Genomic DNA, 6063 nt, shown 5'->3' with positions numbered 1-6063 from the left:
TTTAACTTGACTCCTGAAGTACTGGAACTCCACCAAGAAGAGCTCATTATCGTTAAGCAAAATTGGATGGATCTTCTCAATTGTGTTATTCGCTTTAATCCACCTCCTCGACAATTGTGTTGGGTTAAATCCCTTATCCTAGGATGATGGCCTTGTTGTCTCCGAATTTTAAAAGAATGCAGCTTTACAACAGAAGAAAGAAGACATGAAATATGGTTGCTTAGCCTTTCTGATTGGATTCAGAAGAGGTTTTGGGTTGAAAAAGAAAATGCATGGAGGTTGAAAGAGTGGCAAATGCTCCCTTATACTTCTCTGGATTCTGATGTCTCCCCTTTGGATCTCGACACAGATGTATGCAAGAAGAGGATTGGAGTGTTTCATGAGCTTCTTCACTTTACCGCATAATTGAAAAATGAGTGTATGAATGTGAGCAACCTCCATAAGCCTTTGGCCCTGCCCCAGAAGTTTGCTTAAGTGTTTGAATGACAATCTGCTATATTTAGCATCTCTAAGAACGACACTCAAGACAGTTTTTTAAGGGAAGCCTACGACCATCAGAAACTCTTGCAGAGATACCCCTTGTAGAAATCAGGGAAATATATGCAAGCCATGTTGGGCAAGGGGTACTGGATAGGAGTAGGGGTTTGTCCAGGAAAAGTGCAGGCGCTGGTCTAGAAAAGGATTAATTAAATTATTTTTATGATGATGAAATCAGTGATAATCAATGTTATATTTGAAGAGGAGTCAAACTGTAATTTGCTTTTTGAATATGATTTAGATGACCCTATAAATGATCCTTGCTGAGTTCTGGCATTACATTTAGTGCCAACGAATTGTAAGGGGATTTTGAAATTATGTAAAGAACCAAGTGACCACACATCTTGTCCAGATACTGTGTAAAATCATCAATGGAATCTCTGAGCAATTTCTTTTTCCCATGTAGCACTTCATTAAAGATAATAATTATCAGTAATCTTATTATTCCAAATCTAATTGAAATCTCTGTAGTCTGTACCAAGTTGGGTGTTATACACATATTATCTGTCTATTCTCTTGATTATCATGATAATTGTCATGACCTTTGTTGAGTTTTTGCCGGTACATTTAGTGCCAACGAATTATTAGGAGATTTTGAAATTATGTAAAGCACCAAGTAAGTGACCACATATATTGTCAGTGTATGAAATTGTCAATGCAATCTGTGAGCAATTATCTGCTCCCATGCAGCACCTCGTTAAAGATGATAATTATCATTAATCCTATTATTTGAAATCTAATTGAATTCTGTGTACCATGTTGAGAGTTATATGCATATTCTCTTGAATCTTGACTCTTTTGGGGCAGGGAGGGGGCATATAGAAGATGAATGTCTCGTTTGGTTGTTAAAGTAAAAAAGGATTGCTCTGAAATATTGGATGTTGAGCCACTCATGTCTGACCTGGGATGATTAGAAATAGAAATCTACTCTGAGTATTATTGTTTCACAGAAATCTTGTATGATCCACAGACGCCATTGGCATGAACTTGACATTGGGAAACTTCTGTTAGAGGACCAGTAGCATAAAGAAAAATCGTCTTGTCAAATAATTGTTCACACAAGTTAATCAAAATTTGGAGTTTCAAATCATCTTCATAATCAGCTTGCATATTTTAAGGAATTTTGACATAAGACATTACATTGCAGTATCCAGCAGCATAAATCATAGCAAATACCACTAATTTGCAGACATCTAATCTAAGCATAGCAAAAATACCAGTAATTTTCAGAAATCAAACATATTTTTGGGTAACTAATGAGTCTGGTCATTGTGAAGCACACTGCACCTTGAGTAGAAATCTAGAGGTCCAAATTGGCATCTCCCTCCTCTTATATATTGTAATTTTTGGAGCATGTTATCATTCTAAACTTGATTCTCATTTGTGTTATTGAATATTACAGTAACATTCTTGGTTTTCTTCTTCCGATGTTGTTGAGCTGATTATTTGTCTGATTATTTGTACTTGGTTTCAAAGATGTTTGTTCACTTTACTACATATTGGAGCATAAATATAGTAAGTTTGGATAGCTGCCTTAATGCGCTTTCTAGCTTTGCTTTCCTCTGTTTCATCTAGTTATTTACTTTTCTGCCTGTCAATTGCTTCTTCTTTTTTAAAAAAATATATCTTCTCTTCGTTGTTTTCTGCTCTCTCAGTTAGTGATTCTCAAACCAGTGCTACATACCCAATAAATACACTTTTGAGATTTTTAGCCCCCCATTTTTTTTATGAATGTGTCTTGTATAATCACTCATGATAATAACAACAGCCATTACTTTCACCGAAAAAAAAAAACAACAGCCATTACTTTTTCAACATGGTAAGACTAAAACGTATTGATTGGTAGGAAACAAAGGTCTTTTGAGTGTCCTCTATCAATCAAGATTAGCTATCAGAGGATGCAAAATTGCAGCGAAAGTAACTTTATTTGTGTGCATGTGTCCCCATTTATATATTTACTTTGAAAATAACAAGAATACCGATTAAAATGTGAAGCCTCTAAGCCAATAAATGGCATGCACCTTCTCTCACCTTGCAAGTACTAGGTGGGGGGTCAGGTCCTGGGTTCATGACGAAGGGGGTGCTGGGTGCATGTGTACAATTTCTCCTATTTGTCTTATTCTTATCTACTATGCAGATACTTCACTTGATTGCTTGGGAAGATTAATCATTATTACATAACAGCCCCTACCCCCTTTGCTCTTTTTATCAATGGTTAATAAAGTTCTAAGACATTGCAATGTGATGGTTATTGACGTACCTGAAAGCATGTATGAGATACTTGATACTATCTTTTCAGTCTCTGCTAACCATATAAACACCATAAAGCTTTATATCCCTACTATGTGGGATTGACTTACACCAATCCTATTTCATCGTTCAGCTTTAGACTTTAGTTGAATCATAAGCTCTTCTTTTTTTATAACCGAAATGACCTATGCTTGTTTTGGCTTGCTGTAGTTCCTTCCACTTGAATTGTACAGCTCCTTGGCTACACTTTACCAGAAAATCTCAAAGGCCTTTGTATTTTGTGTTTCCTTTTTCCTTTTGAGTGGTATGTGGTGTTTATTTCATGTATCATGCTAAACAAATTGTGATTCAGAATTTCAGACATTGACACTTGTACTTGTGTTCTTTTTTTCAAAGGATGATCCACAAACACTTTATGCTGAATGGGGCAATATTAAGTCCCATGGTTTCAGATTTTACTTGCATGATTTACAACCATAGGTTATTTGGCACAAATCAGATAATACCATGCTAATCAGTTTGTGATAAGGTGCATCAGAATACCCAAAAAAAAAAAGTGATTTTACAATATTAAGATAATGGCCTATCTTTCTAGTTCATCTTAGTTGCTCTCAATTCAGAGAGTTGGTAAAGATGTTGCTAGTCATTTGAACAAAATTTAAACCATATAAAGTCTTGATTATATTTTTATTCCTAAAATATACATAATGTTACACACACTGACAAAAAATATAACTTAAATAGATAGATGAGGGACAATAAAATTTTCAAGAATGGAAATACATCCAAGCCTTTGTCCCTCAAATTTTTTTTTAGGTCAGTTATAAATCCTTAACAAATTATTTAAGATTTGTCACAAGAACAAAAATAGAACCTTTTAAACTTTGAGTACAAAAGTAGAATATAGATAATATTTCAAAACCAAAAAGCATATTTTTGTCAAAATTATCTATTAACCATGGGTTTAAATCCTCTCCATTCATATTTTTTTTCATAGCTAGAATTAGACAAGTAAATAAATATTTTTTCATATTTTGTCAAAATTTTGTTTTTATTATATTTTGCATTTTTTTAAGATGGATTGTAATCCTTTGTAAATAAATAAAAGGTCTCTCTTAGACTCTTTACTCACTCGCTTTCACCATCATCTCTCTCTCACAACAGCAAAAAAATCCGGCGACTTTAGCACCAACTCATATCTACTTCTATTCTTCGTGTTCTATCAGTGTTCCTACAAACCAAGGATATTTTTGCAAAATAACACTTGTAAGGACAGGTTTTGGGTCCTAGGTGCAAAAGGTAAAATTGATCTAGACCCAAAGAGCTCAATACAATGAATTTGTAGGGAGTGGACCAGAAAACTTAGTTCTAATGAGTTAGGCAACAATTATAGTGGATCCAAATGACAATAGAGTAAAGACAGACTGGTTTTTCTAAATAAAATCGTCTTCGGCACAATCCAAGGAGATCAGTCCTTATATATATATATATATATATATATATATATATTTATATATCTCTTGAACTTGATTTATAAGCACAGTTCTTGTTGTTACAGTGTTTTACTCTTAATTCTCTAATCTCTTTCCCTCAGGGTCTCCTTTCTTTTTATACTCTCTTCTTATTTCATCTTCACCCTCCATGTGTAGATCAGGTTACTGGTGTTGATCTTTGTCCCATCAGCACCTTCCTGAAGTCTTTGGGAATAGTTGTAAGGCTGAAAATTACTACTCAGGTATCACTTCCTCATTAATACGGCCAGAGAGTTAGCTACAGAGTATTAAATGTGGTGGTAGCAGCTTTCTCTTAGATATTTCGTAGTTCTCCTTTATCCTGTACCTTCATGATGTGTATCCTTATCAAGAGAACCTCCTAGAACGCTGCCCTAGATGGCAGACCACACCTTCGAACCTCTGCTTTGCTCAACCGAGGTAATCCTGCTCGGACCACCTTCTTGGACTCTTATGACTAAACCCCATCTCTTCATTCACTAATGCGGACTTCCATAACAGCTTTTACTCGTCTTCGGACTACTAGGCGTCCTCAGACCGGGCCCTCGGCCCAATATATACAACTGGGCCTATCATCCCTACAACACTAATTTTCAAACAATTTTGTTAATTAGCAATGTTTCCAAGCTATTTAGCAAACTAACATCTCGAGTCTCTTCGACTCAAATTCACAAAAGCAACTTAAGCCTAACAGACTCGAATTTCATATTCTGGTAATGGAAATCGAGTCTCATAAACTCAAGTTCCTTAAAAGAAACCTAGAAAATTATTATATATAAAAAAAATAAAAAATAAAAAATAAAAAAACTTTGACCTATTTCTTTCTTCTTTTCGATTTCTTCTCTCTGGTTTTTACTCTATATCAAAGCCCAAATTAGGCCTCTAAGGCCGAAGCTCATCACCAAGGTTTCTGTCTTGTTCATATCTCTTGTTCCCCATCGGAGCTCACCTCCAATCAAGATGAATAGCGTTTGTTGGGTTTAGGTTTGCAGGTTCCAATCGGGATGAGGTGGTGGCATGATTGTTGGGTTTAGATTTGCAGGCGGGGCTGTAAATGAACCAAGCCATTCATAAACAGTTTAGGCTTGACTTGATAAAAAGTTCGTTCATGTTTGTTTGTTTATAAATAAGTCAAGTTTAAGCTTTAGTTCTAGGCTAGTTTAATAAACGAGCCAAGCCCAAGTAAAAAATATTGTTCATAAACAAGCTCGTGAACACCAAGGCTTGATACAAAAGTAACAAAACAAGTTGAGCCTAGGCTTATTTATGAGTTTGGAAATAAAATTGATATAAGCTTGACAAGTAAACTCATATCTTTCTAAAACTTTAATTAATTATAAGTTGAGACCACTCATCCAAACCAAATAGGCTAGATAATAAACTTGATATAGGCTTGATAATATACTTATGTTGGATCTCAAGCTCAAAAGTATGGCATCGAGCTTGAGTTTGGGCTTGATATTGAGCTCGAGTTTGGCCAAGCCGAGCCGAGCTCAAGCTTAAGCTTTTATACTTTATAACGAGCTCAATCTTGAACATTATTTGTAAGCTCGTATCAAGCTCAAGCCAAGCTTAAACATTCTACTTTTGCTGTCGAGCCGAGTTTGAACATTCACTACTCAACAAAGCTCGGCTCGTTTACAGCCCTATTTGCAGGTTACGATCAGGATGAGGTAGTGGTGCGATTGTTGGGTTTGAGTTTGCAAGCTTCGATCAAGATGAGGTGGTGGCGCGATTGGCTTTATGTATTTTGTTGGGTTTGGTT

General features: G+C 35.5%; 1 pseudogene; it reads left to right on the top strand.

Moving 5' to 3' along the window:
* LOC115951398 lies at positions 1 to 686 on the top strand (annotated as a pseudogene).
* The last annotated feature ends 5377 nt before the right edge of the window (positions 687 to 6063 follow it).

The sequence above is a fragment of the Quercus lobata genome, chromosome 7, assembly GCF_001633185.2.
Source record: "Quercus lobata isolate SW786 chromosome 7, ValleyOak3.0 Primary Assembly, whole genome shotgun sequence".
NCBI lineage: Eukaryota > Viridiplantae > Streptophyta > Magnoliopsida > Fagales > Fagaceae > Quercus > Quercus lobata.
The sequence above is the reverse complement of the archived record's forward strand: the minus strand, read 5'-3'. Positions and strand labels throughout refer to the sequence as shown.